The sequence below is a fragment of the Coregonus lavaretus genome, assembly GCF_964263955.1.
Source record: "Coregonus lavaretus genome assembly, chromosome: 23".
NCBI classification, from domain to species: Eukaryota; Metazoa; Chordata; class Actinopteri; order Salmoniformes; family Salmonidae; genus Coregonus; species Coregonus lavaretus.
Window position 1 is genome coordinate 26,630,810 of NC_140010.1, and position 25,745 is coordinate 26,656,554.

Here is a 25,745-nt window from a genome sequence, read left to right on the forward strand (position 1 = left end):
TGGGACGGGCCCAGTGAGTGAGGACTGGCAGCAGCCAGCCATCTCCAGCTCGCTCAAATATTATTGCTGCATGATCACTCAAGCATTTTAAAGACGCTCTGACAGCCCAATGCATTTCAATGGTCCAATAAAGGCTAGAGTAAAAGACAGAGAGATATGGAGGGTTCAAACTGTAAAATGGTTCATTCGTAGTGTGAGAAAAGCTCAATGGTATTTTTAACGGATGTAACGCAGAGATGTAAGCAGAGAAATGGACAAAACGCTACACAAGGTTATCTGGTGCTTTCAAATGTGTCTGTAGCTTATCATTGTGTGTGTGCTGGCGTGTGTGCATGTGTGAACGTGTGTGCCTGCCTACCTGCATGTGTGTGTGTGTGTTAGTGAAGCACAACAGAGACTTAAAGCATTCTGGCACAGTTCCATGGTCAAGGCCATCTCGGCAGGAGATGCACTCACTGGGGAGCTTGCAGTACAGTCAGAGCCTTTCCACAAAAAATCACACTTACAGGAAATGTCTCCTTTTATTGCTGCAGGGAGGACAAGGGCTGACACACTGGGAAAACCTTGAGCTTTCAATTGTTTCCAAGCCCTGGAAGCCTCCAAGCCCAATGTTATAAGGCTATTTCTTAGATTGTGCTGGGTTTGTTCATATTGTTCGTATTATGTCAATTGTGCTCGGTTTTTCAGACAGTGGATATTGGCTGATGCTTATTATAATCAATCCATTCTGTATGACAATCTTTTGTGTCAAACAATCAATATGTGCCTGAATGTGTGGGTAGGATAGGATCCGCTGTTCGAAAGTAGAATACTTAACAGTAAGAAAATAAACACCGCAGGAATTAAATCAACTTGCATATTGCTCAGAGCTCTGACAATGGTGTTACACATGCTTGGCATGTCCAGTCCAACCAGATTATTTCACTAGTCTTTTAGCACAGTCGTCCATTATCCTACGAGGTCTGTACATTACCTGCAGTCAACCCTCTACCAATAACACTCTGGGACAGCTGTACACATTCGAGTGGACACCCGGAGACTGCAATGATGTCACTAAGCGGACAGGACAGCAGGGGAGCACACCTGGATCACCATAGCCCAGGGCCACAGACAGACACAGGTGCCGATGAGTAAATCAGTGTTAACAGAGGCTTCATGTCAAGATGCCATCCTCCACGGACAAGTCCTCCTGTCCTGCGGCACATAATTACAAACCCGGGTATTAGCTGGAAGAAGAAGAAGAAGAAAACACAATCTTATCGACCGTTGAAAAGTCTGCCCAAATCCGACGGCGGTGGATGGAACTATCAAGGGACATCTGGGTGAAGAGATAGCAATAGAAGACTGTCACTTTTTTTCACATACAGCAGCCAAGAAGAAGATACATTGTAAAGGCTGAAACCATATGAATACCTCCGGGTACGGGAGGCTGGAGACTGGCCAGACGCTGCCTGTACGAGCGGTTAGATCGCTGGCTCGCTCGCTTCGTTTTCCCCTAAGGAATGGAGCCCACGGAGTCCAGATTATAAATAAAGGAAAGCCTAGGGCAAACCTGCCTGGCTCTGACTCCCGCCTGGCTCTTCAGACACTAGCTGACTATAAAACCAAGAGAAGGCACCAGGCAGTGTAGTGAGTCACTGGCAGCACAGCGCTGGCAGGCAGTGCCTACTCAGTGTAAACTCCCTAACTCTGTGGGACGGTATCAAAGGATGAGAGAAGCAGTGCTCCGCACCCCCTAGAGCACATATCCAAGGCCTAGCTACACCTGCAGGAGAGGAGCAACCAGTTTACCACACTGTGTTGAATCCTAGTAGATCTGTACTGGTCCAGGGAGACGCTGCATTTCTGTCTACCTCCTACACCTTTGACATTAGGTCAGCCACATAATGAGAATACGTTCATGAATATTCTCCTCTGCTATACGAGAATTTGACACCCTCGATACCCCTCCCCCACTCTTCTCGTCTCCTGCCCCACCTTCACTGGTGTTTCTTCTGGAGTGGAGCGTGTGTGTGTGTGCGCTTCCAGACACTGAAATGAGCTGCCTCTGTTTCCCGTCTTCTGTTCTCTCTCTCTCTCTCTCTCTCTCTCTCTCTCTCTCTCTCTCTCTCTCTCTCTCTCTCTCTCTCTCTCTCTCTCTCTCTCTCTCTCTCTCTCTCTCTCTCTCTCTCTCTCTCCTCTCTCTCTCTCTCTCTCTCTCTCTCTCTCTCTCTCTCTCTCTCTCTCTCTCTCTCTCTCTCTCTCTCTCTCTCTCTCTCTCTCTCTCTCCTCTCTCTCTCTCTCTCTCTCTCTCTCTCTCTCCTCTCTCTCTCTCTCTCTCTCTCTCTCTCTCTCCTCTCTCTCTCTCTCTCTCTCTCTCTCTCTCTCTCTCTCTCTCTCTCTCTCTCTCTCTCTCTCTCATACAAACACACAGCCAAATGGAAGGTATTAGCCAGCCTGCTGATGTCCCCATGAGAGAAGACAGAGGAGGAGAGGTGTATACTGAAGCACACCCACGTTCTAACCCTCAGAACTGAGTCAGGAAAGGGCTCACAGACAAAAGAGAAAAGACAAGAATACAAAATATACCACAGAATCCTAGAAAATATTATATTCCTATTTCAAGGTGGAAACAAGGTGAACATCCAAATCGACAGGTAGACAGATCAAGCCAAGCCAGGAGAGGAGACATTATCTTTCTCTCTCTCCCCCTTTATCAAGCGGTAGGCACTTGAAATCCAGCCATTACATTTTCATTTAGATGACTAAGGCTATGTCACAAAGGGCACCCTATTCCCTACATAGTGCACTACTTTTGACCAAAGCCATATGGGCCCTGGTCAAAACTAGTGCACTACTGTATATAGGGAATAGGGTACCATTTGGGATGCAGACTACCATGGCGGTTGTGATTTCTTGGCGAAACAGAAGTCAGACAGTTGATCTAGAACCCAAGGTGACCTCAGTAACATAATTTGTTCCAGTTGTCATGACAAATCAAACGCAGTGTCACTCAAACCCAGCAAGCCAATAGGAAGCCCTGACACTGACTGCAGACACCAGTAGAGACAGACATTACTGACATCTCATGATCCGTGAACCTGGAGTCATAACAATCTGTGATCTCATATTCTAGCTGGAAATCTCTCTGTCCGGCAGAGCTAAGCTACAGTATAGTCGAGTCCCAAATGGCACAATATTTATTTTATAATGCACTACCTTTTACCAAAGCCTTGTTCAAAAGGATTGCAGTATGTAGGGAGTAGAATGCCAATTGGGACGCAACCAGAAAAGGCAAAGATGACCCATAGCTGACCTGGCTGTATCAACACTCTGAAACATCCATAAGCTAAGGTTGCTAAGGTTACATACTGTGGCTGCAAAGAGGAGAGTTTATTTATCACGTAGGTAGGCAGTCTTCTCATCACCTTGTGATCTCTAGAATGGCTATGTTGCTGCTATATCACTGTAAACTACAAGAAAATGGACAGTTACTGCATTACAACATTACCGTAACAACCAACCTTATGAGCATAGCTTTACACCTTTCCTGCTGAATTTCACCTGGAAAATGTCTATTGCATCTCTGAATTACTGCATTGAAATCCATTATTAAAAGGGGAAGGTGTAAACTATCTTCCAGCGTACTTACCTACGTTACATAATAGAATGAGCAATTGTGAGTAACTTTCTTCACAAAGAGAGAGATTACATTTAGTTTCAAATAAAATATATAAATACATTATATATACTGCTGTGAACCACACTGATCTAATCTAATATATCTTATGTTTTTCTTGTTTATTACTGTTCTGTGCTTTGCCATTTTTTTTGTATGTTTATGTGGACGCCAGAAGGAGTAGCTGCTGCATGTGCAGTATCTAATGGGGATCCTATTCAACTAAACACTGAGCAGTGAGCAGCCAGAAAGAACGTTTGCTAAGTGCGTCGTTGGAGCATGTTTCAATACTGACAGGATCGAAAGAAAGGCAGGGCTGCTCTCAGATCAGATTTCTCCACTAAAATCTTACCTTAACATTAGAATTATTCCACAATAATGACGATGGATAAGCTCCTAGAGCGATATCACCTTATGGCTGCAAATATTTGAGGCGGCTTATTATAATGCTTACCCTGTAATAATCCACTAAATCACAGATTCATTTGGCACATCATTGCGCACATGTTGTTACACGTCATGAAATATATTGAGGGAAAAATTACAGTAGCCTAAAAATAGAACTCAATTGACTGAACATGAAATTGATTTAAATATATTAGGCCTATGTGGCCCATAGCCCCACTGTATATACAGTGCTATGAAAAAGTATTTGCCCCCTTTCTAATTTTCTCTACTTTTGCATATTTGTGATACTGAATGTTATCAGATCTTCAACCGAAACCTAATATTAGATAAAGGGAACATAAGTGAACAAATAACACAACAATTTACATATTTATTTCATAAACAAAGTTATGCAACACCCAATTCCCCTGTGTGAAAAAGTAATTGCCCCCTTACACTCAATAACTGGTTGTGCCACCTTTAGCTGCAATGACTCCAACCAAATGCTTCCTGTAGTTGTTGATCAGTCTCTCACGTCGCTGTGGAGGAATTTTGGCCCACTCTTCCATGCAGAACTGCTTTAACTCAGTGACGTGTGGGTTTTCAAGCTTGAACTGCTCGTTTCAAGTCTTGCCACAACATCTCAATTGGGATTAGGTCTGGACTTTGACTAGGCCATTCCAAAACCTCAAATTTGTTGCTTTTTAGCAATTTTCATGTAGACTTGATTGTGTGTTTTGGATCATTGTCTTGCTGCATGACCCAGCTGCGCTTCAGCTTCAGCTCACAGACGGATGGTCTGACAGTCTCCTGTAGAATTATCTGATACAGAGCAGGATTCATGGTTCCTTCTATTAAGGCAAGTCATCCAGGTCCTGAAGCAGCAAAGCATCCCCAAACCATCACACCACCATCACCATGCTTGACCTTTGGTATGATGTTCTTACTGTGGGGCAATTACTTTTTCACACAGGGGAATTGGGTGTTGCATAACTTTGTTTATGAAATAAATGAAATAAATATGTAATTGTTGTGTTATTTGTTCACTTGTGTTCCCTTTATCTAATATTAGGTTTTGGTTGAAGATCTGATAACATTCATTATCACAAATATGCAAAAGTAGAGAAAATTAGAAAGGGGGCAAATACTTTTTCATAGCACTGTATATATTTTTTTATGCAGTCACCTCGGGTTTCATTTTAAGCATATTTTTATCCTTTGCTTGTTCAATTGCAAAGACATTGGCAACATTGTTTTTGTAGTCAACTTCGTTCCGAAGTTATTGGCAGTCACAGATAAACAGCTTGATTCTATGTTTAGCATAGATCTTCTCTGTATAAAGTAACGCAGATGGGCAAAAAAGCATCTAATGACGCACTTATCTGTTCTAAATAAATAACTAGCATTTTCAAGTGCTACTTTACTAACAATGGTTTGGGGGCACTTTGGAGATTTAACAATGCTCCAACAAAGGTTCTAACGATGAACTTAACCTTAACATGCTTTTGGGAAACCGGGCCCAGGCCAGTAGTATTCTAACAATACAGGCTGTTGAGCTCTGTGGCTGCAGTAGCTGTAGCTGGTCTTGGCTCCTGCCTCTGGTGAAGCTGTGTGTGTGAGTGTGTGTGTGTGTGTGCGTCAGCAGCAGTGTGAGATCCTACCAGTTAACTAGTGAACATATCAGCCTTGGCAGAGCCATTATGCATGACATGGTCTCCTGCCAACAGTGGAGCCACGGGTGTGTGTGTGTGTGTGTGTGTGTGTGTGTGTGTGTGTGTGTGTGTGTGTGTGTGTGTGTGTGTGTGTGTGTGTGTGTGTGTGTGTGTGGGGGGGTGGGTGGGTGGGTGGGTGTGTGTGTGTGTGTTTGTGTGCTTGCATTTGGGTGTGTGTGTTTGTGTTTATGAGTACCTGTTTGCATTTGTTTGCATGTGTGTGGTGGGTTGAAAGGAGAAGGGGGTGGTGGCGGTGGCACAAAGACGGGTGGCACACTCCTGCCAACCAGCTTCCTGAGTAGAAGCTGGCAGAGGGGGATCCAATGGCCTGCACATCTGTCTGAAGAAACGTGCCATCACAGATCCAATGCACTACAGCTGTACCAAATCACAGGTAGGGGAGGCTGCTTCTGGATTCACAATGTGGGTACCCAAATGGCACCCTATTCCCTATGTAAAGCTATGCACCACATCACAGTTCTACAGCGCCATGGCTGCTTCTGGATTCACAATGGTTGCGTCACAAATGGCTTCCTAAATGTAACTATACAATGTTTACACTTGAATATCGGGTCACCTCAACCTCATTGAATTAAGCTCACTGTTTATGACTAAATTACAGGCCACAGTTAATGGTTAACCAAACACACTGTTAACCACAGTTGTTGCTGTTCTGATAGACTACAACAAGACCGTTATTAGACCTGGATTCACTCATCCTGAACTCAGGAAAATCAGTTATCTGATGCAAAATACGATGAAATGATTTGCATGCCTTAAATTACATTTGGACATGGAGTATGGGAATAAAGTCAACAATGTAATTGTCTGTTGCAGCAAAGGTCAGTGATATGTCTGGGACAGGGGATTGTTGTCATATCACTTTGGGTTGTAATTCTACTTGTCAACACATTGGTGAGAAAAAACTACTTTCCCGTAAGAACATTTGGAATGTGTTGCATTAGCACCTTGAAGCGTAAATAGTGTTTATATTGTCTATTATACTGGTAACAACAGGGCATTTCACACAGGAGTAATACTAGTAATTGAACTGTGCCAAAACAGAATAAATAACTCCAAAAGAGTATAACCTCCCGACTGGCGCAGTGGTCTAAGGCACTGCATCGCAGTGCTAGCTGTGCCACTAGAGATCCTGGTTCGTGACCGGGAGACCCATGGGGCGGCGCACAATTCGTCCAGGGTAGGGGAGGGAATGGCCGGCAGGGATGTAGCTCAGTTGGTAGAGCATGGAGTTTGCAACGCCAGGGTTGTGGGTTCAATTCACAAGGGGGGCCAGTAGGAACAAAAAATAATAATAATGTATACACTCACTAACTGTAAGTCGCTCTGGATAAGAGTGTCTGCTAAATGACATAAATGTATAAACAATGTCAATTAGACAAAAACCTTCAGTTTTCTCTGTCATCCCATGAATCAGTTCATTCAAATACCGTAAAACTTGCTAAAATCACTGAACATAACAGGTGCTTATTAGAGACAGGCTAACTGTTTTATTCCAACATTCACTTCCAGTATTTAAATCAATTTATTAATTTCCTGCACTAATGTGTTATCATTTACACACTGTGTCACATTTCTTTTGTCTTTGTATGCCTCTATTTGGGAAAAAAAGTAATTTTCCTTGACAGAATAATTATTCTCCTCTTCGACTGTGCATTTTTGGCAGTTCTACATTCGCCACTAGAGGGCGGTTGGCCGATTTCTGGGGGTCTGTACTCCCGAAGTTGATTACTGTTTTTGTGCTTGCCAGTTAGCTAGCAGTTAACAGCTGTTAGCAGCCAATGGCTAGCAGTTTCTTACTACCGATAAAAACTGATGATTACCATAATTGTTTTCGAAGACATTACTGAATTATTTAATGTAACAAATCAAACATTAAACCTCGTAAACAATTCATGGCAATTCATGGTAACCTCATAAACAATTATTTTACATCCGGCATTTATTTGAAACAGCCGTTTATTTGCTGAAATGTGTGTTGTTGCCCGGCTATTAAAAGGGACAGGCGGCTATTTGAGACTCAGCGTTTAATTGAAATGTTGCGGTAAACAGTAAATAAAAATACTCTTTATTTGTTTTCTGTAGACATTCTGTGCAATATCCTGTCACTAGTCTGTCACAGTAAAAAAAAATGCTTGTTGGGCCTCTTGAGTTGCGCAGGGGTCTAAGGCACTGCATCGCAGTACTAGAGTTGTCACTACAGACCTGGGTTTCTCTCCCGGGCTGTATCACAACCGGCCCAGCATCATCCGGGTTAGGTGAGGGTTTGGCAGGGGGGGCTTTACTTGGCTCATCGCGCTCTAGTGACTCCTTGTGGCGGGCTGGGCGCCTGCAGGCTGACCTCGGTCATCAGTTGAACGGTGTTTTGAGTACATTTATCTTAAGCCATCTCTTTAACCCTTTCCAGCCCATCCATTCAAAAAAGTTGAACAGTGTTTCCTCCGACACATTGGTGCGGCTGGCTTTCGGGTTAGGTGGGCGGGTGTTAAGAAGCGCGGTTTGGCGGGTCAAGTTTCGGAGGACGCATGACTCGACCTTCGCCTCCCGAGCCCGTTGGGGAGTTGCAGCGATGAGACAAGATTGAAATTGGGAAGAAATACAAAAAATATATTTTAGGAAAAATGCTCGCACATTCCCAATACTGGTTTTGCATTATAAAGAGGTTTCATTTGATTCCTCAACCAGGTTTAGGCTCATTATTATTTATTTGCAGCATTATTGAACAGTCTAGTTTCTCCTCTACTATGATCAAGACTGCTACTGTTCAACATTAATTATACTGGCTCTCTAATTAAAAAGATAAGCAACCTATTTCAACCTCACTTTAATATGCAATTGTCTTGTTTCTAGGCGTGTTTCATCATGTGATGTTGATGATGATCTGTTCAGCAGGTAGGGGGAATGGGCTGCATGGCCTGACGTGAGCCATAGACTGTATACCAAATGGCACCCTATTCCCTATAAAGTGCACTCATTTTTACCAGAGCCCTGCTCGAAGGTAGTGCGTTACATAAGTAATAGGGTGTCATTTGGCATGCAGCCATACTGACCTATACCACCTATGGCATCACACGCACAGATCAATTTGAGACTCGATCAGGGGTTGAGAATGAGCTGAAGACTCGTCTCTCATAACCCATACATAATTCATCCCTTCTTTTTTTTCTTTCATGATGGGATGAAAAATAAACCCTTTTAATTTCCAGACAGATCTGTACTTGCCCTTTGTTAATGCATCCAGTGGAAAATAATTGATCCATTAACGCAGAATGAGTAGAGCAATGTCCATATAGTTCAGGTAGGAGAACACATAACTGTTACATTGAGTCAGTACAACCTCATATAAGAGAAATACAGGTCAAATACATGTGTACATGCATGCTTGATATGATCAATATGGATGCTTCCATAGTCCAATAGGGCGATTGCAGGCCTACGGGAGCGGAAAATATTTTTGGTATCTCAGATTGTTCAGGCAATTCTCACATAGAAACTTCATTGCAGGATGGATGTTTGAAATGCTTTTTACATTTGAATCACAAACCATTTTTGAGAAATTCAAGATGAAAGTGGCCATTTTAGGCCCTTTTTAGACCTGTGAACCGTACATAATACAGACAACATCTTTGTGTCATTATACTCCTTATAGTGTGCTCTAAAATATCAAGTATATGTCTTCACTCTTGATTCTGAAATAAAAAAAATCACGTTCATTTATTCAACATAAAAAATATTTATATGAATATCTCAAAACTACCCTAATCCATATTGTTTAAAACAATTTACTCTACAAGTACATCACATTTCCAGAGTGGGCTCACAGCTAATTCTGAAGGTATGATAAATTGTATGAGCACCACCAACACAGTGAATGGGAAAATAGATTCAAAGGGAACTCCCTCTGATGGTGACTTGCTGAATGTGCAATCCTAAAGGAGGGCTGTGATTGGTTAATGACCTATAATGTCAATTTATATGTATAAAATGGGTCATATCATTAAAAGTACGAGAGAGCCCACTCTGGAAATTTGACCTATTTGAAGATTATATTGTTACAAACCATATGTCCAAAAAGTGAAATGCCTGCGCTACAGATGGCTATATCAGTCTGATATTTTTTTTAAATAAACTACAGTTCAAAAGTTTGGGGTCACTTAGAAATGTCCTTGTTTTCGAAAGAAAAGCAATTTCTTTGTCCATTTTTTTGCAAAGAAAAAGCCATATCTGTCACGGTTCAGACAGACGACCAGAGGACCACAATTGCGTCACACCAGAAAGTTTATTAAAACTTAAGGGAAAAGGGAAGTAGGGAGTGAATGAAGGCTCCAGGGGTAACAGGGATCCCGTCCAAAGTGCTGGGTCTGTGCCCCCCCCAGTGGCAGCGATGCGTCCTATGAAGCCGGTGGTGGGTGGTCCAGAAGTCCTGGGGGGGGGAGACACAGACACAACAGGGCGGAATGAAACAAGGCAGCAGTACAGTTCAAGGGAAATCCAAAATACGTAGTAGCAAGGCAGAAGGCTGGTCAGAGTTACCGGGATTGAAGAGTAGTCAGGAGTCGTTATGGCAGAAGCAGGTCTGGATCTCCTGGGGCAGAAGAGTATCCAAAAATTCAGGCAGGTCCGGGGTCACAAAACCAGGGTGAGCCAGAAGCGCGAGCAAACAGGTTCCGGGTGTGAGCTTTGCAGACGATCTGACACCGGAGAGCTGAAAGACAGGGCCTTAAATACTGGGAGAGGTAGTGGGTAATGCAGCGCAGCTGGCAGAGTAATTAGAGCAGAGCAGAGCAGGGACAGGTGGAGCTAGTTAGGCTGAGTAGAGAGAGTGGTGAGCAGAGTGGAAGAAAATTAAGGTGGTAACCCGGTGGAGTGAGAGGCTCATGACAGAACCCCCCCCCCAAGGGACGGCCCCAGAAGTCCCAAGAGCAACACCACGCCGGGCGGGAGGAGGGGAGCCGGAGGAGGGCTAGAACTCCTCCGAACGGTCCGAGTGAACGTCCTCATCCTCGGAGGAAGCCGGAGGGCCGTGGTCGGGAGATGGGACAGGTCCCGAGACAGGATCAGGCACAGGACAGGAAGCCGAGCGGGCAGGACGGTTAGGGACCCCTCTGGGGCGGCCCCTACGGATTGCAGGTTGATCAGGATGCCGTTGGTGGAAAGCGGTGATGAGAGTCCTATCCACAATCCGACTAGCTGGCACCCAGGTCCTTTCCTCAGGTCCATAGCCCTCCCAGTCAATGAGGTACTGGAGACCCCTACCCCTCCGTCTGGACCGAAGCAGGCGGCGGACGGTGTAAACCAGACCACCATCGACGAGCCGTGGAGGAGGAGGACAAGGCGCAGCAGGGACCAGCGGACTCTCATGGATGGGCTTAATCTTAGACACATGGAAAGTGGGGTGCACCCTCAGGGAATTAGGCAGTTGGAGCCGGACAGCAGTTGGGCTAATCACTCTTATGATAGGGAATGGGCCAATGAACCGAGGTGCCAGCTTCTGCGACTCCACCCTGAGTGGCAGGTTCTTCGATGACAACCACACCCTTTGACCAACATGGTAGGTGGGAGCAGGAATTCTCCGACGGTTGGCCCCGGTAGTGTAGCTGGCAACGGATCTGAGGAGTGTGGCTCGGGCTTGTGACCAGGTGCGGCGACATCGACGGGCAAAAGCAAGTGCAGATGGGCAAGTAACCTCCTCTTCCTGGCTGGCAAATAGAGGAGGCTGGTATCCATAAACACATTGGAAAGGGGACATACCGATGGCAGAGCAGATCAGAGAATTGTGTGCGTACTCCACCCATGTCAATTGCTGCGACCAGGAGTGGGGGTTGCGTGAAGTCATGCATCGCAGTGCCTTCTCGAGCTCCTGATTAGCCCGCTCTGACTGCCCATTGGATTGGGGATGGAATCCGGAAGTCAGACTGACTGTGGCTCCCAGCAGGTGACAGAACTCCTTCCAAAAAGCGGAGGAGAATTGTGGACCACGGTCAGAAACTACATCCTTTGGCAGTCCGTGGATCCGGAAGACGTGTTCCAGGACCACCTGGGCGGTCTCCTTGGCGGTTGGGAGCTTGGGGAGGGGAATGAAGTGTGCCATCTTGCTGAAACGGTCAACTATGGTGAGAATGACGGTCATGCCCCTTGAAGGGGGCAGCCCCGTGACAAAGTCAAGGGCGATGTGAGACCAGGGACGTCTGGGCACAGGCAGGGGCTGCAGCAATCCGGCTGGGGGCTGGCAGGACGACTTGTGTTGGTTGCAGATGGGGCAGGCTTGGACGAATTCCCGTACATCCTTTCTCAGAGAGGGCCACCAGAACCTCTGGGCGAGCAGGTTGTAAGTGCGGGTGGAGCCAGGGTGACAAGCTAGGCGGGAGTCATGTCCCCACTGAACGACCTGGGACCTCAGGTCTTCGGGGACAAAAAGGCGGTCAGCTGGGCAAGTGCTGGGACCTGGCTGGTTACGGAGAGCCTCCAGCACCTGTTCCTCAACAGCCCAGGTCAGAGCTGCAACGATGCAGGGACTTGGCAGAATCGACACAGGGTCCTTGGAGGGGGTGTCATCCTTCTGGAATTGACGGGAGAGGGCGTCTGGCTTGGTGTTACGTGATCCAGGCCGGTATGACAGAGTGAAATTAAACCTGGTGAAGAACAGGGCCCAGCGGGACTGCCTGGAGTTCAACCGTTTGGCCGTGCGGATGTACTCCAAGTTCTTATGATCGGTCCAAACGAGAAATGGAATGGTGGACCCCTCCAGCCAGTGACGCCACTCCTCCAAGGCAAGCTTCACAGCCAGCAGCTCACGGTTCCCTATGTCGTAATTGCACTCAGAGGGGGACAACCGACGTGAGAAAAAGGCACAGGGATGGAGCTTCCTATCCTCCGCAGCCCACTGAGAAATCACAGCACCAACTCCCACATCCGAGGCGTCCACCTCCACAATGAATTGCCGGTCCACATCAGGCATCTGGAGGATGGGAGCGGAGGTGAACCTCACCTTGAGGGTACTGAAGGCTTTGTCGGCTGCTGGGGTCCAGGTGAAGGGTTGCTTGGTGCTGGTTAGAGCAGTGAGAGGGGCAGCAACGGTACTGTAGTTCCGGATAAACTTTCTATAGAAGTTAGCAAACCCCAGAAACTGTTGCAGCTTCTTTCTGTTCTCCGGAACTGGCCATGAAGTGACTGCTGATACTTTGGCAGGATCCATTTGGATACTTCCCTCTGCCACTATGTACCCCAGGAAGGCCACTGTCTTGACGTGAAACTCACATTTCTCTGCCTTGGCGTAGAGGGAATTCTCCAGAAGACGGTGAAGGACTTGCTGGACATGGCGGGTGTGTTCAGACAGGTTTCTGGAGTAGATTAAGATGTCATCCAGGTAAACGAAGACAAACTTGTTTAACATGTCCCGCAGTACATCATTCACTAGAGCCTGGAACACAGCAGGAGCATTGGTGAGGCCAAAAGGCATAACCAGATACTCGTAGTGGCCTGTTGGTGTATTGAATGCGGTTTTCCATTCATCTCCCTCCCGGATCCGCACTAGGTGGTAAGCGTTTCTGAGATCCAACTTGGTAAAAACAGTGGCTCCCTGGAGCAACTCAAAAGCAGAGGTGAGCAGAGGCAGAGGGTAACGGTTTTTCACTGTGATGTCGTTGAGTCCCCTGTAGTCGATGCAGGGGCGAAGAGATCCGTCCTTCTTCCCCACAAAGAAGAAGCCAGCACCAGCAGGAGATGAAGATGAACGGATTAAACCTGCGGACAGAGAGCCATTGATGTAGTCCTCCATGGACTTTCTTTCAGGAGCAGACAACGAATAAAGACGACCCTTTGGAGGGGCTGTTCCAGGGAGGAGGTCGATGGCACAGTCGTACGGTCGGTGAGGGGGCAGAGATGTGGCTCTTGCTTTGTTAAACACCTCTCTGAGACCATGGTAGCATTCTGGGACATTGGAGAGGTCAGGAGCGGAGTTAGTAGGTACTGGCCGAGGGGGTAGTGCGGCAGCAAGCAGGCAGGTTCGGTGGCAGTCCTCTCCCCACTCCCTGATCACCCCGGTCACCCAGTCGAGCTGAGGGTTGTGCCGGCGGAGCCATGGGTAACCCAGGATGAGGGGTTGGCCTGGAGAGGGGAGCAGGTGAAACTGGATAGTTTCTTGATGGTTTCCGGACAGACCCATCGAGACCGGGGCCGTGACATGAGTGACCGATCCGAGTAAGTGTCCGTCCAGTGCCCGGGCAGGAATAGGAGGTGTCAAACGGAGGTTCTCCAGTCCCAGTTGGCGTGCCAGCTTGATGTCCATTATGTTGGCTTCGGCGCCAGAATCCACCAGAGCAGCCAGGGTGTGAGTTGAGTCAGAGAGGCGGAGGTGAACCTGCAGCAGGGGTTTGCGGTCGGAGGACTGGATGGTCATTGAACTCAACCGGACTCCCCCTATGCCCGGTGAGCTTCGGCCCTTTAAAGGGCAGGTTACCACACGATGTCCATCACCTCCACAATAGAGGCAGAGGTTTGAGGTGAAGCGGCGCTGGCGCTCTGCAGGAGTGAGAGAGGCTCGCCCAATCTCCATAGGCTCAGACTGATCAAGCTGACCTGGGTGAGTGGCAGTAGATGACAGGAGCCCAGTCGGATCTCTCCGAATGCCGGTAGTAGGTGGACCTTGGCGCCCCCTCTCACGACGACGGGTCTGTATCCTTCTGTCGATCCTGACAGTCAGTGCGATGGCTTCATCAAGAGTGGAAGGCAGTTCATGGGAGACCAACTCGTCCTTGATATAGTCAGCCAAACTATGGAAGAACGCGTCCACCAACGATGGTGTGTTCCAAGAACTTCGTCTAGCCAGGGTTCGGAAGTCGATGGAATGGTCTGCGACTGTACGTCTGCCTTGTCGAATACTGAACAGTTCACGAGACGCCTCTGCGGTTGGTGAATCCAGGTCAAACACCTTCAGCATCTCCTCAGCAAACAGGTCGAAGGTTGCACATGCGGGGGTTTGACGTTCGAACTCTGCTGTTCCCCAGAGTCGAGCTCGGCCCGTCAGGTGAGTGATGGCATACCCAACTTTAGCCCCCTCCGTGGCGAAGGTCCTTGGCTGCAAGGAGAACTGAAGTCGGCAGCTAGTCAGGAATGGCCGGACCTGGGTTGAATCGCCGTTGAACCGCTCGGGGTTTCCAATCTTGGGTTCCGGAGCAGCGGCTGCAATGACCGGGGCAGGTAACTCGGGGGCAGGGCTGGTGGGCAGACTGGCTGGGGTAAGGTTGGTGAGGAGTTGAATGATCATGGCGAGTTGTTGTTGCTGCTGCTGGAACTGCTGCTCATGCTCATCGGTTTCCATGTCGGGGAAAGTGTGCGCTGAGTCCATAATGGTCAGATCGTACTGTCACGGTTCAGACAGACGACCAGAGGACCACAATTGCGTCACACCAGAAAGTTTATTAAAACTTAAGGGAAAAGGGAAGTAGGGAGTGAATGAAGGCTCCAGGGGTAACAGGGATCCCGTCCAAAGTGCTGGGTCTGTGCCCCCCCCAGTGGCAGCGATGCGTCCTATGAAGCCGGTGGTGGGTGGTCCAGAAGTCCTGGGGGGGGGAGACACAGACACAACAGGGCGGAATGAAACAAGGCAGCAGTACAGTTCAAGGGAAATCCAAAATACGTAGTAGCAAGGCAGAAGGCTGGTCAGAGTTACCGGGATTGAAGAGTAGTCAGGAGTCGTTATGGCAGAAGCAGGTCTGGATCTCCTGGGGCAGAAGAGTATCCAAAAATTCAGGCAGGTCCGGGGTCACAAAACCAGGGTGAGCCAGAAGCGCGAGCAAACAGGTTCCGGGTGTGAGCTTTGCAGACGATCTGACACCGGAGAGCTGAAAGACAGGGCCTTAAATACTGGGAGAGGTAGTGGGTAATGCAGCGCAGCTGGCAGAGTAATTAGAGCAGAGCAGAGCAGGGACAGGTGGAGCTAGTTAGGCTGAGTAGAGAGAGTGGTGAGCAGAGTGGAAGAAAATTAAGGTGGTAACCCGGTGGAGTGAGAGGCTCATGACAATATCAGTATGAAAAATGTATGCACTCACTAACTGTAAGTCGCTCTGGATAAGAGCGTCTGCTAAATGACTAAAATGTAAACGTAAATATCTCAGACTGGCCAATAAAAAGAAAAGATGAAGATGGGCAGTCTGAGATATGGCTTTTTCTTTGCAACTCTGCCTAGAAGGTCAGCATCCCGGAGTCGCCTCTTCACTGTTGACTTTGAGACTGGTGTTTTGCGGGTACTATTTAATGAAGCTGCCAGTTGAGGACCTGTGAGGCGTCTGTTTCTCAAACTAGACACTCTAATATATTTGTCCTCTTGCTCAGTTGTACACCGGGGCCTCCCACTCCTCTTTCTATTCTGGTTAGAGACAGTTTGCGCTGTTCTGTGAAGGGAGTAGTACACAGCATTGTACGAGATCTTCAGTTTCTTGGCAATTTCTCGCATGGAATAGCCTTCATTTCTCAGAACAAGAATAGACTGACGAGTTTCAGAAGAAAGTAATTTGTTTCTGGCCATTTTGAGCCTGTAATCGAACCCACAATTGCTGATGCTCCAGATACTCAACTAGCCTCAAGAAGGCCAGTTTTATTGCTTCTTTAATCAGCACAACAGTTTTCAGCTGTGCTAACATAATTGCAAAAGGGTTTTCTAATGATCAATTAGCCTTTTAAAATGATAAACTTGGATTAGCAAACACAACATGCCATTGGAACACAGGACTGATGGTTGCTGATAATGGGCCTCTGTACGCCTATGTAGATATTCCATAAAAAAATCAGCCGTTTCCAGCTACAATAGCCATTTACAACATTAACAATGTCTACACTGTATTTCTGATCAATCTGATGTTATTTTAATGGACAAAAAAATTGCTTTTATTTAGAAAACAAGGACATTTCTAAGTAACCCCAAACTTTTGAACGGTAGTGTATATATATATATATATGATTTTTCAGGGGGTGCTGCAGCACCCTCAGCATCCCTACTTCCCGTGGCTATGGCTACATACATACATACATACATACATACATACATTCTGTCTGGCGCTCTAATCCCACTCAGAATCCGGAAGGAGTACATTAATTATAGACAAAAAGCAGAAGTACAAAAGCAGGGAGCAGGCCTTTGAAGATATAGACCTAAATGTCACCCAGCAGCTTTGAAGTTTATGGGCTGCCTTTGTCTCTCCGTTAGAATACATAAAACACTCTAAAACAGAAAGACAGAAGCCCCAGCACCCGGCTTTCAAGGGACATTTCGTGTTGGCTCCAACCATCAAACGAGAGTTGAACACTCTCCAGCTCGCCTCGTACCGTAACCTTCTGAAGATACCTCTACCTCTCTATACCAAGCAGCCATTGTACTGTATGTACCAAGCTGTTTCTATCACTCACTCAGTCAGGACACAGTGACATTTGTGAATCACACTGTAAAACATATTGTGTACAGATGTAGGATTTTAATTTGATCAACCTGTTGCAGACGAAATTTCCTGCAATGCAGGAAATGTAAAACTTGTAGTGTATTTGAGGTTAAAAAAGTTCTGAGGTTTGTAATTTCCACTTTGAAATGTCAGACTTGATTTTCCCTTTTAAAAAATGTATTAACTCGTAGAAAATTGTCCATTAATTACAATCCACATAATAATTCACATTTCCTGTTGCTGTAGGATAATTTTCCTGCTGTAGCTAACTGGCTCAAATTAAGATCTTACATCTGTATCACAGGAGGCTGCTGAGAGAACGGCTCATAATAATGGCCGCAATGGAGCAAACGGAATGGCATCAAACACCTGGAAACCATGTGTTTGATGTATTTGATACCATTCCACCTATTCAGCTCCAGCCATTACCATGAGCCCGTTCTCCCCCAATACAGGTGCCGCCAACCTCCTGTTATCTGTATTCCTATAAAACTGCTAACATTAAATTTTTTACATTTTAGTCATTTAGCAGACGCTCTTATCCAGAGCGACTTACAGTTAGTGAGTGCATACATATTCATACTGGCCCCCCGTGGGAAACAAACCCACAACCCTGGCATTGCAAGCGCCATGCTCTACCAACTGAGCTACAGGGGACTACATAATGTTGAAGCCATCAATCACTATGTGTTATGTTACTCATTCAAGGTCGACATCAATATTTTACTAAATGAGGAAATTACAATAAATATGTCTTATTCTGAGAACAGAATAGTACATAAAGATACTGTGGTATTATATTCCATCTTTCTAGTAGCCTACTGTACCTATGCAACTACATTTACAACATACTGTATAATACCGGGCACTGCATTGGTCTGTGTATCTTGACTATTTCAAGGTTTTTCGAGGCGAACACAGCTAGCTGGCTATTTGCAGCAGGCAGGCAGACAGCCTATTCCTAGTGAGTCACTCTGCTTTGCTCTCCTCTCCTCTCCCCTCTCTGCTCCGAGAAGAGGAGAAGGTGATGTAGAGAACAGAACAGCACTTGAATGCGGCTGTAATCAAGGTCCATACGCTGAAGTGGGCCAATCAATTCAGCTGTCTGCTTCTGTTCTCATCAGGGATCTCAGAGCCCACTAAGAGAAGCTGGATACTGCCTAAAGCAGGAAAATAATCCTGCAGCAACAGGAAATGTGCATTTTTATGTGGATTATAATTCATGGAATTTTTTTGTAGGGGTTGATACATTATTTCGTTAGGGCAAATCAAGTCTGACATTTTCAAGTGAAAATTACAAACTTTAGAAGCCTTTACAAGCCTTTTAAATCTTGAATACACTCCAAGTTAGCGATTCTAAGCATCAAAATAGTGATCAAATTAAGATCCTACATCTGTACTCAGGCCACCAAAGGTGAGCGAACAACAGGAGCATTTTATTAGCCTTTAATAACATTCTTCACTGCAGAGAGAGAGAGAGAGAGAGAGAGAGAGAGAGAGAGAGAGAGAGAGAGAGAGAGAGAGAGAGAGAGAGAGAGAGAGAGAGAGAGAGAGAGAGAGAGAGAGAGAGAGAGAGAGAGAGAGAGAGAGAGAGAGAGAGAGAGAGAGAGAGAGAGAGAGAGAGAGAGATAGAAGCCAGACTAATAAGTTTGGAAGAACGTGGCTTTATTACACAGAGAGAAGACTCTGTCATGGCTGACATGAAGAGGGTCTCAATCAGCTGGGGGTTTTATCCATCCTACAGTAAGAAAATAGCGATAGTGATGGAATGGTAAATGTGACTGCCAGTCCCAACAGGGCTTATGTCGAAAAATCTGAAATCCTTTTTGAAATTATTTTTTTGATCAGATTCAGAGCTCGTGATTGGAGGAAGCATGGGAAAGTTACGCTGCTTTAAAAGTTGATAAACTTGTTATCACACTTAGGATACAAGTAGGAGAAAATGCCCTTCAACGATTTGTTGAGTGCTAGAGAGCTCTTCTTTGTTCACGCCCATTCAACATTGTCTACCATAGACCCACCCATCTCTTTAAGAATTCACAAAAAACACATGGCCAACAGTCAGCATGGTCAACCCCTCCATTATCTCAGCCAATCACAGCTAGCCAGGAAGGATCCTGTCTTTCTCCCTATATAGCTCAGTGCTTTCTCCTTGGCTAAACTAGGCTCATAATTTAACATTTTAATTCATATTTACGGATCCCATACAAGTTTGTAATTAAGGTACATGTTCAAGAAGGCATTTCTGCCCTATATGTTGTGTTATGTCATGTCATCATCTTTATTACGTGAACTAGGCCTACACCCAAGCTTAGAGCATTCATTCACACATCCCACACATACTGCATTTTTCGCACAGAGAAACAGACCGCAGCGACACAGAAGCTTTCCCTCTCCCTCTCCCTCTCCCTCTCCCTCTCTCTCTCCCTCTCCCTCTCCAAGCCAGCCAGTCCCTTGCCTGCCCTGGAATGATGCAAGAGTGCTGCAAGTGTGGAGCCAGGCAGCAGAGCCAGCATAGAGAGCTTCAGTCAGTCAAGCCATCTGTAGGTGTGCTGCAGCACAAATGGGACCCTATTCCATTTATAGTGCACTACTTTTGACCAGAGCCTTGGTCAAAAGTGGTGCACTATATAGGGAAATAGGGTGCCATCTGTAGCAGGCATGGAACCTGAGCTGAAGCTGGAGTTCCAGGAGCAGGGCCAACACAGAGGCTGCATCCCAAATGGCACCCTATTCCCTACATAGTGCAATTCTTTTAACCATAGCCCTATGTGCCCTGGTCAAAAGTAGTGCACTGTATAGGGAATAGGGTGTCATTTGGGATGCAGCCAGAGTAGAGCTGCCAGCTGTAAGAGTGGGACCCTGAGAGGCCTGCCCAGAGAGGGCTGGCTGAGGACCATGACGGCCACGCTGCCACTGCTGCTAAACAAACTCAGCTTCCACACAACACCTGTGATGATCCACCCTCTTCACAGCAGGACTCACAGATGCTCCCAAAGCTCTGGAGGAGCTCTCCCTGAAGTCAGACCAAAATAACCACAAGTAACTCTGAACTGCGGTGAACACAAAAGATCGAGGTCTCACTTGTAGGGATTTCTCAGAAATCACAAAACACAACCACCACGCATACGCCGATAGACAATAGAGATAACGCACCAACCTGTGTCACAACAAATTACATTAATAAACAACAGAAAACCCATTTTTAGTCATTTAATTTTCCCCCAATTTGATTTTGAGCACATTTTGGCCAACAGGTTGGTATTAGCTACTAGCTAGAGAAAATCCAGAAATGATTATCCTTCAGCATGAGATGAGAATTGATCAACAGGCAAACTAAATGAAGTTAACTTCTATGGATCTGGTGGCTCCTGTATGGCTTAAGTGGGCCCATAGTCCCATTGGGGAAACTTGTGTCCAATGCAATCACACAGGAAATCAATGGAGACAATTAAAGGAGTGAATCCAAGCAGAAAGTGCTGATGACAAAGTCAGGGTATATCCCAAATGGCACCCAATTCCCCATATAGTGCGCTACTTTTGACCCCCTTTTGCATGCTGCTGCTACTGGTTATTATCTATCCTGTTCCTAGTCACTTTACTCCTACTTATATGTACATATCTACCTCAATTACCTCATACCCCTTCACATCGACTCAGTACTGGTATCCCGTGTATATAGCCAAGTTATCATTACTCATTGTGTATTTATTCCTTGTGTTATTATGCTTCTATATTTTTTCTATATGTTTCTCTCTGCATTGTTGGGAAGGGTCCGTAAGTAAGCATTTCACTGTTAGTCTACACCTGTTGTTTACGAAGCATGTGACAAATAAAATTTGATTTGGATTTGATTTGGGACTCAGCGGCTACTGATGATGATTATGTGAAAGGGCACCAAGGATCAGCCGGCTTGGGGGGGAGTAGTACGGAGCTGGAAAAGGTGTTAAAATAGACAAGCATATGGAGATCCAGGAAGATGACAAAGTGCAATGTTATTTGGTACTTTTCCGGTAGGCACTAGGCACGTGACTTCTATCAGATAATGCAAAAAGATCAAGCTGATGATAATGAAAACCATAGAGAAGCATCATTACCACAATATTTGTAATACAATGTCACAAATTTCACGTTGCACATCAACATCATGCACATATACAGAGTCACATGGATGACAATAAATCACGTTAAACAGGTACACATAGTATTTATTCCCTTTCTCTCTGCAGCAGCATACACACACTTAGGATAAGTGAGTGCCCTAAAAGCTAAGCCCTAAGACTGAGCCAACCAGAGGTTGAAGGCTTTCTCCACATCAGGGAGAAGAGAAGTTAGGTAGATAAATCACATTACTTTTTCCTAAAGAGCCAGGTAATTAGATTTGACATGTGTTAAGCTGGAGTAAAGGTCAGAGCTGTCAGCTTTATGAGATCTATGCTAAACCACTCAACCGCAAAAAGAGAAGAAAAGAGAGAGAACAAATACAACCAATGGTCTTTGTAATGATCAGAGGAATTGGGGTCTCATTTCAACTCCTGAGTGCCACATGTATTAACCAGTGATCAGAAATGACTTATGGTTCATAGTATATTCAAGGCCATCAAGGTTAGGACTACCAGATACAGGGAGTGAATGGGAGTGAATAGGAATACGTTTTAAAGTAAATATTGCCCAACAAAAAAAAAGTGTTGGATTTACTGTTTAGTGTTTACTCTGGTTGAATGCCACTGCCCAAAACAACACTGCTCTAAAGAGCTGTCTGCATAAGTGAAGAACTGACAGAAGAAAAACTGGTTTGACCTTATGATCACAATTTCCCTGCTTTTCAAAAAGTGTATCAATAAACATACAAACTCAGCCATTCACCGATACCACTTTGCGAGGGAAAACCACCTTCATAATTTATTGAACTGTTTGTGACCTCTGTGACACAGAATTATTTCCATGTCAAGACACAAATCAAACCTCAGATATTACACTCAGCAAGACGGAATGAGTAACTAGCTATTGTCAGGGAAGACAATGCATTTTCTCCTCTTCATAGAAAACACAGGGGGGTCAGTTTAATGGTTAATAATACACATTCAGTCAAACCAGTTGGGGCATTAAAAATATATTTGACTAAATAACATTTCAAGTGGATACAGTTTGTAGACAACACATTTATGCATTCTATTGTGGACTTTATTGGGGACCTTGCTTAATGTGCTAATTGCGCGGCCGGCTGGCCTGACCCTGACCTCAGGCCAATTGAAGAGCCTGGTTCTCACGGCCGAGACGCACCACTGGAAGTGGCCTTTGGGCCTGCCACTCCACGGCTCCACAGCGTGCATGAATAGGCCTGACAATGAGGGTCACCACCCCACTGCCCACCATCTTGACAACCCCCCCCCCTGACAATAGCCTTTTCCTGGCCCTGGGTTCCTAACAATTGCCGGGTATGCGTGACAGGAGCTCCACAAGCTCCACTCCAGGATTCTTTACTCAGCAGGCCAGGGCAATACAGGGCAGGCCAGGGCAATACAGGTATGAGTCCCAAATTGTACCCTATTCCCTATATAGTGCACCACTTTGGACCTGAGCCATATGGGCCCTGGTCAAAAGTAGTCCACTAGATATATAGAGAATAGGGTGCAATTTGAGACACAGCCAGGGCCATGCTGCTGCACCTCTTTGTCAGACAACCAGCACCCTCCTCCACCCTCCTCCACTCTGGCCCGGGAGGCCCAGGAGGCTGGCTCTTTATCGATCTAGTATTGTTCACATGGAGCAGAAGAATGATAATGTTCTAGGAGGTAACACTGACTCCTTTGTCCAGTGTCCAGCCAGTCCAAGGCTGCATCCCAGGGCCCTGGTCAGAAATAGGGAATGGGAATAGGGAATAGGGCGCTGTATAGGGAATAGGGTGCCATTTGGGACACAGACCAAAACATTTTAAGTGAAACTTATGTATCTTTTTATAATGGTATTATAACACTAAAAACATATCTTATTTATGGTAGCCTATGAGGTCATATTGAAATCTCTTACAGTGTCATTTAAATTAAATAATGCGAAGATGATTAAAATTGAATCATTTAAGTTTTGTCTCCAACTGCTTAAAAGATGGGCAAACAGATTTCTCCAATGCGTCTGGAAGAAACTGTAAAATTATGATAAAACGATGCCATTACAATAGCATTGTAATGTTTAATGTCTCAGAAAAACCACATCAACTGGGGCTATTGAAATAATCTCTGCCGATACTCTTGTTGAATATGACAAATGACAGCAGCACACCCACACCACTGCACTTAAGTTAAGAGGCAGCCGTATTTCATTTCAAGTGCGGTTCTGTCAACTGCATTAATACCAATAAAGGCTCATCCATGACCTCGCAAAACAAGTTAGTCCAGGGCTGGAAACGAGAAACGAGGACACGAACACAAACAATAGCACTTGTGAAACAGGACGGGGGTAGCCATTACACAATCACATCATCAAGAGTGTGGAGTTCAATTATCAAAACTGTCATCAATAGACAAAGGGAATAAAACAAGATTTAGCTATTCAAGTAAGCTAAAACTTACTTTGACAGAGCCAATTTCCCTGTGTGTGTGTGTCCTGCAATTCGTATGATACATTGCCACGGGGATCCCCCCAATAATCAGAACAGGTCGATTCGTCTCCCCAATAATGTCTTATAAATAAATAAATAAAAGGGTGCCCCCGACCTCCCGATAGCATAAGAACACGTCATAGGCAATGGCAAAATGTGTAGAATTGGAGGAAATTAGCTTTAACGGTTGACTTTAGGCACAAAAAATGGTCTAACTCCTCAATTTTCTAACAGAAATGGGGTGTGCCTTTTGTGGTTCATCAATATGTCATTCTGGTCATGCATTCCACAACCCACGTAACTAGTTTGTTAGCTAAGCTAGCCACTTGTAGCTAGCAGGAACTCCTCCAGTATGTGTTGATGTCATTTCACAGGATTTGTTTTTGGACTGAAGCTGAGATCGGTAAGAAATGGCACTTCTATAGCCAGATATCTTATTCATAAATGTTTTTAAGCATTAAATGACCTGGTATGATGGTGCATTGATCAGTTATACAGTTTAATGCCGTTATTTTTGCATTTTTGCCCAAAGTCAACCTTTAAAGTAACTGTCTAGTGTTTCCAGATTTCTATGAAATACAATTACCAAAAATGGTCATTAAGTATGTTAAAAAGCAGCTTTTCTGTGTTGGAATGGTGTGGGCGTACTCCAAAAGCAGAATGGTGTGGGCGTATACGGTCATAAAAAATATTCATGCGAATAGACCACTGATTGTCCAGACATTATCCTCTATGATGAAATAGCAAGCATTTTTTAAATGGTCTGTTTGAGATACAAGTTTGAAGTGGAGTTTTTTCTCCAATTTATGCTTTGTCCACAAATACCAGTAAAGGATGAGTCAACAACATTATTTGGGTATGAGTTAACAGAATATTAACTTTTAAAAGTGACATTTTCACTGGACAGTTACTTTAAAACTGCAACATTTCTCTCAGCGTCATGTCAAAATGTGTAGAGTAGCTGGAAATTAGCTTTAAAACTGCAAACATTTATCTCTGCCCCATGGCAAAACGTGTAGAATTGCAGGAAATTAGCTTTAAAACTGCAAAATGTTCTCTTAGCCTCATGACAAAAATGCATTATAAAACCGCACATTTTTCTCTCTGCCCCATGGAAAAATGTGTTGAAATGCAGGAAGTTCGCTGTTTTCCCCCACAAATCTGTTTTCCCAAAAAACGAATAATGTTTTTTTTTTAATGGTGTGTGTGTGGGGGGGGGGCTTCCACTTACACTGTGTTTTCCCCTCAAAATACCCCTCAAGAGATGCATAATAAGTCAAACTGTGTAGAATTGCTGGAAATGCGTTCTAAAATGTCAAAAACTCTTTTGGGGGTGGATCCCCCAGACCCCCCCTCCATCTACTGTTCGTCCCCCGCAATATCTACACCACATTTTGCCCTTGGTATGATATGTTACAAATTCCAATTCGTACAATATGCTACACTTTGTAAGTGCTTAAATCTCTTTAATGGCAAATAATAATGGCAAAATCTGATATATTTTTTAATACAGTGGGAAAACATTATCTTCTTATATTAATATAGATATTTTCTCATAACTGTTGAAGCAGCCTTGTATGTTTGTCAGTAATACTAACCATATACAGCTCAAATACAGCTATTCTCTCCTTTCCTTGGGGGTTCTTTGACAATGCATATCTGTATTTCATTCACCAGAGAAGGGTGTGATTGATGCAAGGGAGGCTTCCTAATAACGCTTACGTATGTCACTTAGACTTGACTCTTTCTCCCAACAGCACATCTCCATTATCAGGGGTCTGTACAGGGAGTTTCAGTATGAACCTATAAAAACTGTGGACCAGTTCTCTGAGAGTAAACAACAAAATCTTGGATATTTGAAAAAGCTAAAATGTCAATTTCAGTTCCAACATGCTCCACTAAAGCACAAGAGATAGCTTTTTTTGCAAAGATATATA

The 25,745-nt window shown here is 45.1% G+C and overlaps 1 protein-coding gene across 1 annotated transcript in view; it reads right to left on the minus strand.

The window, feature by feature from the left end:
- LOC311150468 (receptor-type tyrosine-protein phosphatase N2-like) overlaps positions 1-25,745 on the minus strand; it is a gene marked incomplete at both ends in the record, with an annotated part of 137,999 nt that overhangs the window by 55,853 nt on the left and 56,401 nt on the right. The gene's annotated exons all lie outside the window — the stretch shown is intronic.